General features: G+C 37.7%; 1 protein-coding gene across 1 annotated transcript in view; it reads right to left on the reverse strand.

Moving 5' to 3' along the window:
• CDCA7L (cell division cycle associated 7 like) overlaps positions 1 to 4,024 on the reverse strand; it is a 58,514-nt gene extending 54,490 nt beyond the window's left edge. Inside the window, exon 1 of the mRNA XM_015589471.2 lies at positions 3,910 to 4,024. The gene's annotated coding sequence lies outside the window, so the exon portion shown is untranslated. The remainder of the gene's footprint in view (positions 1 to 3,909) is intronic.
• Positions 4,025 to 13,649: the final 9,625 nt, after the last annotated feature.

Here is a 13,649-nt window from a genome sequence, read left to right on the forward strand (position 1 = left end):
TGACCTCATTTTACCTTATTTACCTCTTTCAGGGCCCTGTCTACAAATATAGGTACACTTTGAGGTACTAAAGGTTGGGATTTTGACATATGAATTTGGGGAGGTGGACACTATTTAATCTATAACAAGCACTAGGAATTAATAATCCCTTAAGAATTTATCATTTATAATATAATTTATATTATATGCTTTTGTATATCTGCCAAAATAATCTCAAATATAAAGAAAACATTTTAAGAATTACAATTAAAAACTGATGTATCCATAATGCTAATGGGAGAGATTCTAAACATATCTATGTCTGAGAAATTTGATGAAGTTTACCAAGCATTAAGAAGGACATACAATACACACATGTGCCCTTATAGGCTACATAGATCCTAAAATATATTCAAGAATTGACTATGATGAGGCAATAAGGAAATACCAGTTACTTGCAGGTACCACATCTATCATGTTCTCTAATGCAATGAAAAAAATAAATTAGAAATCAACGATAGAAAGATAAAGAAACCAAAAACGATTAGAAATAAAAAATTTACTTCTGACTAATTTGTGGGTTCAAAGGAAATAAAATAAAAAGTATGAAATGGTATTTAAAAATATTCAAAGCACTGCCAATCACAACTTAGAGGATGCAGTTAAAGACAAATTTTGGGAACTATAATAGCTTACAATGCACTCATTCGAATACAAGACATTGAACATAAATGAGCTAAGCATGCAGCTGAAGTTCACAAAAGAAAAGGAGTAGAATGAATTCAGAGAAAATTGGAGGAAGGAAATAATAACGATAAAAATAATGACTGATAAAATGAACAATAAAGGCAATATAGAAAAACTAAGCTGATTCTTGGAAAAGACAACTTATGTAAAATTCTGACAAGACTTATGCTGACCGAAAAAGAGAAAAGCATTAAAACACTGGATACAAAAAGGGCAAATACAAGGTAATGGACTTTCCTGAGCCCTGGGAAGATGGAGGCAGATAAGGATTCAGAACACCCACCTTCCCTGCCCCACTCCTGCACTGATGGCTTCTTTTCCAAGTGAAAACGAGGCCTTCCAGATTCTCAGCTTGGTTTAAGATACAAGAAAGCCCAACATTTTAAAGCAGTTCCCTGTGTAGAATCAGTAAGCAGCGAATTTGGGCAAGTTCTTCCCGAAAAGGAACATGAAATGGTCAGCAGTAAAGCACAAGATTAGGCTCTCAGTCGTCGCAGACCACTCAAGGGTTTTCAGCATCTCTGATCACTTCACGTCTTCCTTAGTGGATTTCCAGGATGACGCGAAGCTGCACTAAGATTGACCATAGAGGTTAAAGAGATACTAGCTGAGGGCGGGGTGTCACACTAAGATTGACCATATCTGCTCCTGTCCTGTCTGGCCACTTCCTGCTAGGATTCTGGAATTTAAACTGTAAACTCTGTGTGTGTGTGTGTGTGTGTGTGTGTGTGTGGGGTGTGTGTGTGTGTGGTGTGTATGTTGTGTATATATCTTCACCTCAGTCTACAGTTCAGTACATTTTGCATTTGGTGTCATAACTGGGATCGGCCTCACTCCTTCTCCCCACCGCTCCTCTGTTATATTTGGAAAGAGAATCTGGAAGCCAAAGAATAGAATGCTAAGGACCCCTAGGTAGAGACAGGATAGCCTATGTACTGAAGGTGTTGTGTTAGCGGAAGTCACCCAGTTTCCGCCTAACTCCCAATAGGCTCTACCCAGAGGTTAAAGAGATACTAGCTGAGGGCGGGGTGTCCCCAGACATGGTTCCCTGGTTTCTCAGAACCACACAGCCAAGGTTGTCTAGCAACCAAGTGTCCTTGAAGCAAGGGGAGGCCTAAAGTTTAGGTCATGGACCAGGGTCTTGAGTGAACACCAATATCTGACACCTGGAGCCAGAATAGTAGGAAAGGTTGAAGGACTGAAGGCTCCTTAAGCCCTCACAGGACTTCTGTTTGGAGACTTCCAGGCAGAAACTGGATCGTTATTGATGGTTGTTTTGTTTTATTTTGTTTCGTTTATGTGGGAGTGAGAATAAACCTAAAATGTTTTAATGGATGTGACTCTACCTGGTAACTAATTTAAAAAGAGGGAGGTAGATTACAACGATAAAATGAAATAAAAATCTCACTAACTACTGTATTATTTATCTATAATAAATTCAAAACATGAACACATTCTCATGAGATACTCAAACTGTATAGACATATAGAGAGTTCCTCTTTACTCCTGTTATGCCTAGTACACATCATTTCTCAGAGAGGATCTTGAGTCAGTGTTGTGAGTCTGCCCCATCCTTTTCAATGCATTTACATATCTGTTACTGGATTACTTTTAAGTAGAGTTTTTGCTTTAATGTTTGTGAGTCAATCTTGCTGTTCTTTTCAGATTGAGAACTTCTAGCTTCAGCAAACAGAGTGAGTCCTTGGAACTGTATGGTTTGGTGAAGCTAATTGAGGTTTTAAAAACCGAGTTCAGAGTTCAAGGTCTCAAAAGCACTTTTCTCTTTGGCAGAGAGGCTTGTTTTTTAAGTGGAAGGTTAGAAATTCAATACTATTTTTGCAACTTTCTGTGAGTCTGTAATTATTTAAAATCGTAAAAAAATAATAATATTTTAAAAGCCAGCATGTGGTTCAACATATTTTTTCCCCCCTGGCTCTGTAGTTCTGGAAGCATGTGTCAAATGGAACTGCCATCAGCTTGGTTCTCTGGGTAACTGTGATGAGCAAAGCTTCTTTGCCCACCCACAGTGGATGTGCAGCATATGTGAGAAATATACTTTGTTGGGTTAAGCAAAACCACCAACAAAAATAACAACAACAACAAAAATACAAACAGACTGTGGCTTTTGTCACGGTCTTTCTCTCTTGGATCACTCCCTCTGGGGGAAGCCACCTGCCACTTTGCGAAGGCACTCGGGCAGTTTATGACACAGTGGCGAAGAACCGAAGTAGTTGGCCAACAGCCAGTGTGTAATGTACACCCATCAACAACCGCGGGAGTGAGCTGAGCAGCAGATCTTCCTGTCTTAAAGCCTTCAGATGATGGCAACCTCGAGAGAAACCTGGACCCAGAGCAACCCAGCTTCCTGCCCCCCAGAAACCATATGAGATAATAAATGTTTGCTATTTATGCCTTTTCCAAGTGGGACAGTTCCGAGTCATGGTCTCTATGGTCTCTCTGAGGGTGCCCAGTGGGACTGAGTCCCAGCCGCCCATAGCAGGAACCAGCCCGATAGCACAGTATACTCTTCACTGGTTTTCCTCCTTTACCCTGTCACTTCCCCATTCTTTCCTTGAGTTTCCCGAGAGCCCCTCCCAAATAAACGACTTGCATTTAAGTCCTCCTTCAGAGCCTACTTTGGGGGGAATCCAAACTAAAACGATCTCAACTTACAGCTATGAACATCTTTTTCTGGGCCACATGAGCGTTGTTCTCAGTCCTCTAGTAGCTCACCATTGTTAAATTGTATTTTCTTCAAGTTCCTTAGCCTGGTACTCAAGTCCCTCTATAAGGTGACTACAACTTCCCTTCTCGCATTGTTCTCAGTCCTCTAGTAGCTCACCATTGTTAACTGTATTTTCTCCAAGTTCCTTAGCCTGGTACTCGTGTCCCTCTATAAGGTGACTACAACTTCCCTTCTCGCAATATCTCTTCCTGGTCTCCTCCAGGAGGCTTGTGCTCCAGCCTCACCAGGTTACTCTCTTTTCCAGCATACCCTGGCTGTTCATTCGCTTAGGCGGTTTGATCCCCCAGCCATTCCCTTCCCCGTAGGTCTAAGCACTATTTGACATTCACACCGCAACTCTGTGCCAGGCACTGTGCTAATTGTTTGACATGTTGCATTACTTAGGGTATAACTCATTTGCTGCTGTAACTTGTAAACCCCAAACCTCCGTGACTTACCGCAATAGAAGTTCACTTCTTTCTCACAGGAAGTTTGATGCGTGTTTGGAAAAGTTCCTTCTCTCTTCGGGTCCCATCGTCTCCTAGAATCTTGGAATCCGTGGCTGGTTCTTCTGCAGAAGAAAAGAGAGCCATAAGGAATCACATGGGAGATCTCTATGGACCAGGTTTAAAGACAGTATCCGTTGGTTTGTGCCTCTATACCGCTGACCAGAACCCAGCCGCAGGGCCTTAGAAAGCTGCCAGGGATGCTGAGAAATGAAGTCTAGCTTTGATTACCAGAAAAAAAGAGTAAATCCATCTTGATGAGCACATCATGCATTAATTCTTTTCTGCTACAATATATTAATTCATTTATTCCACATAATAATCTTTAAGGGCAGATACTATATTGTTAAATCTTTTTATAGATAGGTCGGCTACGCCAGAACACTTGCACAATTTGCCTGGAATTATACACTAAGTATATGTCAGAGCCAGGATGTGAACGCAGGTAGTCTGGCTCCACCTCTAAATATCTGTGCTAATTTTGCCTCTTTACACCCCTCCTCCTCCAGTAAGTGGTAGCTTAGATGCATTAATAAACTAATCAACCACATTTCTCTCTCTCTCTTTTTCAGAAAGAGCTTTCTGAGCTTTCAAAATGAACAGAATCACATAGCTTCATTTGGAAAGACATCATTGAAACGACCGGTCCTACCTATCAATTTAAGGATGAGGAACCTGAGGCCTAGGGAATTGACTTGTCCAGCAGCACCAAGACAGGGGACACGTTCCCCTTATTTCTGTTCTACTACTTTCTCCACCACATCCTGCTTCCTCTCAAAGCCCTATTTGCATTGCCATCATTTTTTGGCACCAAAGGACAAAGCACACTCAGTTAAGTACTAAGGCTGTGAGCTCTGCCCTTTTCTCTTGCTACGCTGCAGTGAATTTTCCTGTCACTTTCTAAATCTCTTCTAAATCCCACATACTTTAGTGTTGATAGCTCATGCACCTGGTGGCCACCAATAGTTCTTGTTTGTGGTGAAGTAAATTCATAAAGGGAAGAAGGGAATTTTATTCCAGCCTTACGAGTATTTGTACATCAGCAAATTGTCAGTGTTTTTTCTGACATAGGTAATAATTATTTTTATTTATTGGTCTCACTTTCTAATATGTGACTTCCTCGATTCCCTCCCTGAACCAGGAATCATTTGATTTGTGTGTGTTTCTGAGTTTATTGCCCTGTGCTCAACCACTTGGCCTGGAAAATCCTCTAATTTTGTCAGTTACAAACTACCCCACGAGAAAATAATGGCTTCCTCTTGTCAGAGCTATGTATAACAAAATGCTGGCTGTGAGGGAAAACAATGAATAGTACCATTAAGAACATTTTTCTTCTTTCTTTACCTTGAGATCTTGATCTTTCTTCAGATGGTCAAGATTTAATAGAGCCTACAATTGGTCCCAGAGTTCTCGCTTTATTTTATCTCATTCTTCCTAGTTATATTAGGAGTCTACTTTCAAACCTTTTCTCTTTCCATTGTTTGCTGTTTGAAAATTTTACATGGCAGTAAACCCATGTCACCTGCAAAAGTGCTTTTAATTTTTTTGCAAAAAAATGCTTTTGAATATATTTTCCTATACTTTCTTAATATCAGCATTTTAACTTCCCAGTCTTTTTTTCTCACTAGCTCACATTTTTAAAGATTTGACCCAGGATTAAAAGGACATTGAAGAAACTTAGAAGTCATAGCTTTCCAAGGAATTTGATTGAACAGATCTTAAATGAAAAACGTGTTCTCTAATCTCACTATGACCACGGACGTAGTGAGGACCCAAATATTCTTGTGTTTTCTTACTCTTGGTCTTGACAGAGGTCTCCAGCAGAGTGCCCTCCTCCTCAGGGTCTAATTCTGGGAAAATTATGAGGTTGTACACTAAGAGGAGTACACTAAGCCATTTCAGACAGGTATGCACAGGACTGTAATTCTTTGACATCTTGATATCCATAGTCCAAAACAGAATGGAATCCAGGATTAAAAGGACATTGTGTACACTAAGAGGGGTGCACTAAGCCATTTCAGACAGGTATGTGCAGGACTGTAATTCTTCGACATCTTGATATCCATAGTCCAAAACAGAATGGAATTTGGTACTGCTTCCACATTTGGCAGGACCATCATTCATACATTTCCCTCTTAGTGTGTGTTTCTCTGGACTTTAATGGGACTCATTTAAGGGGCTTTAACTAAGATCATTTTATTCAGTTGTTTACTTCGTGGAAAGGCCAGGAGCCTAGACCCCAAGTTCTAATATTAGCTTTGCTGCAAACTATCTGAGTGAGCTTGGGCCTTGTTCATCCAAAAAATGGGGTTAGACTAGGTTCTATAAAGTACCTTGTAGCTCTAAGCACTTATGATTCCATGGTTTTCCAAAGGTTTGATTTATTTTTTCCTATTGAGAGTTTTCCTATCCTTCATATTGTATAAAACTATAAACAATCCAAATATCCATCAACAGATGAATGGGTAAACAAATTGTGGTATATCCATACAATAGAGCATTATTCAGCCATAAAAAGGAATGAAGGGCTGACACAACAAGAATGAACCTTGAAAACATTATGCCATGTGAAAGTAGCCAGGCACAAAAGGTCAGTATTGTATGATTCATTTGAAATATCCAGAGTAGGTAAATCTGTAGAAATAGAATGTAGATTGGCAGTTGCCAGGGACTAAGGAGAAGGGGAGAATCACTTAATAGGTACAGGGTTTCCTTTTGGGGTGATGAAAATGTTTTGGAGCTAGAGGAGGTAGCTGTACAACATCATGGATGTATTAAATGCCACTGAATTATTCATTTTAAAATGAGTAATTTTATGTTACATGGCTTTCACCTCTGTAAAAAAAATATTTTAATGGTCTATGGAATGCTGCTGAATTCTTTTTTCAGACTAGAGTTAAAGATCTTTATCATAAAAATGGCTACAGAGAGTTACTGAAATGATACTTTTAACAGTAATAGTCACAATTTAGACTCCTGCTATATGCCTGTGTTTCTGTTCATTGTCTTTAATGCTCTCAGCAGCCCTTATCTGTACTGCACAGATGAGGACACGAGGGCTCAGAAAGATTAAGTCAATTACCCAGAGTCTGGCAGCTAAGAACTGGTAAAACTAAGACTTGAGTCCATGTCTGTCTGGACATGTACCAAGATAGTAGAATTAAACCCAACTATACCCATATACATTAAATGTAAATGAACTAAACATGCCAAATAAAAAAAACAGAGATTGTCAGACTGATAAAAAGGCAAAACTCAACTCTATGCTATTCGTAAGACAAGTGCCTTAAATATAGAGACACAGAAATATTAAATGGAAAAGAATGAAAAAATATACCATGTAAACAGCGAGTATAAGAAACCTGGTGTGGCTACATTAACATCAAAGTCAACTTCAAGACAAGGAGTATTATCAAAGATAAAGAGGGTGCCTCCATCATGACGAAAGTAATTTAGATATTTGAAACTATTTAATCTCATCACACTTTTTATCCCTAATATCTTTGGTCACCATTGCTAATGAAAGTCCCTACCATCATCTGTTTTCTCCCCATTCCCATATTGTTCTAAGTTTGTTCATTCCTGATCCATACTTCCACGCCCCCACACTGTTCCCTCTGGAACCTGGTTTATGGAAAGTAAATTCCTTTCCATCTGAATCTCCTCACTGATCTTAGCTCATGAGCCCACATTCATGAATTACTTTGTTATGATGTTCAGAATCATTTTCTCCATCACCCCTTCAAAACCTTCTATCTCCCTCTGGAGATGTTGGTGGCCTCATGGTCCTTTGTCCTCCTCAAAGTGAGCTTCATCTCTATACCATCTCTTCCACTCATCCTTATAGCCAAATATCAGTCTTTGTCATCAGCCAGAAACACTCCACTCTGAGCTCTTAAATTCATAACATTTACTCTCTGGCTGTTAACTCTTTTCTTTTCATTCATTCATTTCACAAAACTTTATTGACTGTCTACTATGTGCCAGGCACTATTCTAGGTGCTGGAGATATATCAGTTAACAAAACAGGTACAATTCCTATAGTTTTGGAAATTATATTTCAGGTATCCTCCAGTTCTGTTTCATTATGACATTTTTTCCCATTTCATTGAAGAAAAGGATTGTTCAGTATAAGCCCCCTTCTTTCTTCATTACTTTTTCTAACCAGCCCAAACACCATACCTACTGTTGCCTTCTCCCAGACAAGGACATTCAAACATTATGTTCAGAAGGTACGCAAAGTATGTGCATATTAAGCAGAAACATGAAAGATAATTTTTTAATGCCCAGATCGCACTCCTAAAAATGAAAAATACAACAACTGAGATGAAAACCCTTACATGAATTCAACCCAACAGACTGACTTCTTCATTCTCCACCTGAGCTACGAGAGACTGTATGGTAATACTATGTGGTTGGTACGACCATCATTTCACGTCCGTAGACTAAATGTGCTTTGAAGTTCTTCTAACATGTCCAACGTCAGCTCCCTTTCCCATCCCCTCAGCAGTCTCTCCAAGCCTTCCCATTCAATAGCCCCTTTCCTTACTCTCATTAAATGATGTGGGGACTGCTTCCCAGAGAAAATTGAAGGCCTCTCTCAGGATATCTTGCATCACTCTTTCTTCTTGCCTCTGGATACTAACTCCGCCTCCTCTGCCCCACCAAACACACATCCACGACCTCTGAGACCTTGATCTACCCATCAGCCCCTTTCTCCTGTATTTCAAGCTCTACCTCAATTCTGGTGTTTTCTTCTTAGCTTATACATCTATTTCTCTGCTTATCTCAAAATAGTCCTCTCTGGGCTTTAGATTCTCCCTTCAAGCAGGTACGCTTCTTAAAAAACAGTGTATGTGAAATTATAAAACTCTGAGAAGAATCGATAGGGGAAGCTTCATTACATTGGATATGACAAGGATTTTCTGGAGATGATACCAAAAGCACAAGTAACAAATGTAAAAATAGACAAACTAGATTACAACAAAACTAAAATTTGTACACGTCAAAGAACACATTCAGCACAGGGAAAAGGCAACCGATGGAATGAGAGAAAATATTTGTGAATCATATATCTGATAAGGGATTAATATCCAGAATACATAAAGAACTTCTACAACTCAAAAACAACAAATAACCTGATTAAAAAATGAATTTGAACAGACAATTCTCCAAAGAAAACTGGAGATATAAACAGCCAAGAAGTACATGCAAAGATGCTCAAAATCACTAATCATTAAGGAAATGAAAACCAACACCATATGAGATATTACCTCACATAAGATGACTACTATAAAAAAGAAAATAAGTTTTGGCAAAGACGTGGAGAAATTAGAACCCTTGTATGCCGTTGGTGGGAATGTATAAAATGGCGCAGCTACTATCAAATATAGTATGGAGGTTCCTCAAAAAATTAAAAATAGAATTACAATATGATCCAGCAATTCTATTTCTGGGAATATAACCAAAAGAACTGAAAGCAAGATCTCAAAGAAACAATTGTACACCCATGTTCATAGCAGCACTATTCACAATAGCCAAGAGGTGGAAGCAACACAAGTACGTATGGATGGATGAATGGATAAACAAAACGTGATAAATTCATACAATGGACTATTATTCAGCCTTAATATATTCTATGACGTAGATGAACCTTGAGAACATTATGCTAAGTGTAATAAGCCAGCCAAAAAAGACAATATTGTACGATTCCACTCACATAAGATACCTAGAGTAGTCAAATTTATAGAAACAGAAAGCATAAGGTACCTAGAGTAGTCAGATTTATAGAAACAGAAAGCAAAATGATGGCTGCCTGGGGTTGGGGGAGGGAGAAATAGGGAGTTGTTGTTTAATGGATATAGAGTTTCCAGGTGGATGAGTTCTGGAGGATGGTTGCACAAAAGTGTGAGTGTGTGAGTGTATTAACACTACTGAACTGTACACTTAAAAACAGTTACGACAGTACACTTTATGTTATGTGGATGTTACCACAATTAAATTTAAAAATAAAAAAAATCAAGATAAACCTAACTCCCAATTCACAAGTTATTTGAAGAGTTTGCCAAAGAAAACTTAATTCAGTTTCTACTTTGTGCTTAGAGGAGCATGTGGGATAGTGTGTGCCACACTTAAAAGAATATGCAGACAAAGACACTATAATCAGAGCAAGTGTGATGAAGCAGATATCATGGCATGGAGGAACAGTGAAGGGAACTGGAGATGTCTAGCCTGGAGAGTGAAAATTCGGTTTGGAAGCTATTTATTTTCCTCAAAAATCTGAAGGGCTGTCTTCTGAAGGAGGAATATTAGATCGGGTCCAGTCAGCTCTCAAAATGGAACACAAATTGGATGGAAGCCTCAGAGATACAGATACAGATTTCAGCTTTCCATCAGAATGCTGTTTAAATGTGGAATGAGCTGCCTCAAGGGGGAGTTCCCCTTCAACACAGGTTTTCAAGAATAATAATAGTCTGCAGAGGTGCTTATCTGGATGTTAGAGAAGGAATTCTTCAGAAAAGCACTTGTTTCTATAAAACTCAGGCCCCTTCCTTTTCTTTGAGATGTCTTGCATTAATGAAGGTTCTCCCTAATGCTGTACTCTAAATAAATCATCGCTTTCATTTTGTGTGCATTTTGTCCTGTTCAGTGTGACTTGAGCAGGCTTGAACCTCACCTTCAGATCCCCATGACCTCTACCTAAAAACACTGTTTGAAGGTGTACCTTGTGGTCTGATGCATGTATATACTGTGCAATGATTACTACCAAGTTAATTAACACACATCCATCATCTCACATAATTACCTTTTGGGGGGAATTTGGTGAGAACACTTAAGATTTACTCTCTTAGCCAGTTTCAAGTATAGAATATAGTATTATTAACTACAGTCACCATGCGGTACGTCTGTACCCATTGAACATCTTCCATCTTCTCCATGCCTCACCCCCGGTAACCACCGCTCAACACTCTGGTTCCCTGAGTTTGACTCTTTTGGATTTCATTTATAAGTGAGGTCATACAGTATTTTTGTCAATTGTATCTCAATAATGCTTGGGGAAAAATAAATTTTATGATGTGATTCTGAGGCCTTCAAGAGTTTGTGAGGGAATCCCTCAGAAAGATACACGATACTCTTTGAGGCAAAATCATTTGAGGTTCCTTATCACTTTCCAACTATTTATGAGTTTAAGCTAAGGCAGGTTGTATTTTTACAGTGACCACAAATATTGAATTTTCCAAGGCTACAGGTTCACATTAATAACAATGAAATTTCAGACTTAAATATGGAATAGCTGGGAAGTGTAATCTCTCAAGCCTGCAAACATGTCATCTGCCTGTCCGGCGTTATTTAAGGAAACTTAGGACAGCAGTGGTAAAACGTGATTTATCTGCACAACTACCTGCATTGGAAAGCTGTGTCCCCCACTCTCTGTTCACACAAACCTTACCGTTATTTAAGAGGCATGAAAAGAGGAATGTTGAATGTGGTGGGAGGTTTGTTATGGTAGGCTCATATAAAAAGAGTTCAGATCAGTTTTACCAAAATTTCATCTTGAATTTCTCGTGGAATTAGAGGTGAGAGCTCTACTTTGAAGAAGCCCTACTCTGAACTTTTAAGTTCAACCAGAAGAGATGGTGCTGTCTGAATGGCCGGAACTAAAGACCCATTTTAAGCATCTGGAGAAGCAGCAAATTCCTATTGTAAAGAATAAATAAATAAATCTCGATTTTCAGAAGAGTATGATTCATCCACTTAAGAACAATGAAGTAGCCTTTTGCTGTAAATTCTCAGTTTTTTTGGTGTAAAGTATAAATAGCAATTCCATGTTTCTAGCAGCTTTTAACACTCTAATAATAGACTGGAATAAGACCAAGAAGGATAATTAATAAGTTGAAAACTATAATAAATTTTATTACAGAATCAAGAGAAATTGACATTATTCTAATTGGTAATTTTTCCATAAGAGAGATTTTTGAATAAATACATGTAAACAAAAAATATTGTTTTTACCATGATACTCTTATATTGGTGCCACCAATAATTGTATCCATATTATCAATTAAAAAACTCAAAAATGTATGGTTTTATCTTCTATGTTAAACTTTATAATGGAATTTCCAGTAGCACTCACAATAATGACGGATGATCTTTGACGGAATGAATTTCTAAACACTCTACATTGAATGCATAAATTAAGTGAAAAAATTGGGCAATTATTGAATTTAACTGTTTTTTTTTTTAAAATACCACTGATATAAAAATGGCATTATTTAATTATTTGTGAAATTCTTCTTTTGGTAACGGAACCAACACATTAAGAGCTCTTGCTTTATTTTTGTACTTGCACAAAAGAACTTGGAATCGAAAAGAAGTGAAATTATTTCTGAAGAGGAGTGGACAAACTACAGACCACAACTGCAAACTAAGAATTGTGTTTTACATTTGTAAAAGACTGAAAATCAAAATTGAAACTAAAACCAAGGAATACTATGTGACAGCACGCGGGGACTCCAAAGCCTAAATATTACTATCTGGACTTTTATAGGAAACATCTGTGGATACCTGATATAGAATGACAAGCTTTTGATCTAAATGAAAAGTCATGCTCCACAGAGTGACATGTCTATGCACCTCTGAAGTTACAGGTTAAGTCATCATCTTCAGGCAAAGTCTTCCTTTGCCTAAAAAAATTTAGGTATTACAAAAAAGTATCATCAAATTATAAAATAAATAACTGGCTATAATTTACATTATGGTAGAGAAAACTCATTTATAAAACAGCAAAAAGCTAAAATATTTGGGAATAAATTTAATAAGATACGTATAAACCCATACAAGAAAAAAATTAAAGCACTCCTCAAAGATACAAAAGCAGACATAAACGAATGGAAGGACGTCCCCTATTATTAGATAGAACAACTCAACATGATAAAGTTATACCACTTTTTCCATAAGTTAATGTATAAATTTTAAAACAACCACAACAAAATATTAATAAGTATTAATAAACAGTGTGATAAAATGGTGCATGAATATACAGACCGGAAGAATAGAACGCAAGACCAGAAATAATCTAAATACATATGGAAATTTACTATAAGATGGCATCTCAAATTCTTGATGAAATGATGAACATTTTAATAAACGGTTCAGTGACAACTAAGAAACTATTTGAGGGAAAAAAAAGATGAATTAGAGCCTTAGCTCACAAAACACGCAAGAGTAAAAAAAGAAACCATACGACTATGAGAAAAACATATTGTGAATTCCTCTTCAACTTCAGTGTATGGAAAATCCTTTAAACTATGACTCTAAATACAGAGGCAATATAAGAAAAATACAATAAGTTTTACTACATTAAAATAAAAATTTCTACATGGGAAAAGCATCATAATCAAAGCCAAAAGACCACTGGCAAACTAGAAGAAAATATTTGCTTCATGTACTACAGATAAAGGGCTAGTATCTCTAATACATGCATTCCCCAAAAAATCCACTGGAAAAATGAGAAGATGTGAATAGACAATTCAAAAAAAAGGATATAAAAATAGCCCTCAACTATATGGACAGATAAAGGGCTAGTATCCCTAATGTATGTTAAACACACGCATACCCCCAAAAATCCACTGGAAAAATGAGAAGACATGAATAGACAATTCAAAAAAAAAAGGATATAAAAATAGCCCTCA

The sequence above is a fragment of the Pteropus alecto genome, unplaced genomic scaffold (genome assembly GCF_000325575.1).
Source record: "Pteropus alecto unplaced genomic scaffold, ASM32557v1 scaffold21, whole genome shotgun sequence".
NCBI lineage: Eukaryota > Metazoa > Chordata > Mammalia > Chiroptera > Pteropodidae > Pteropus > Pteropus alecto.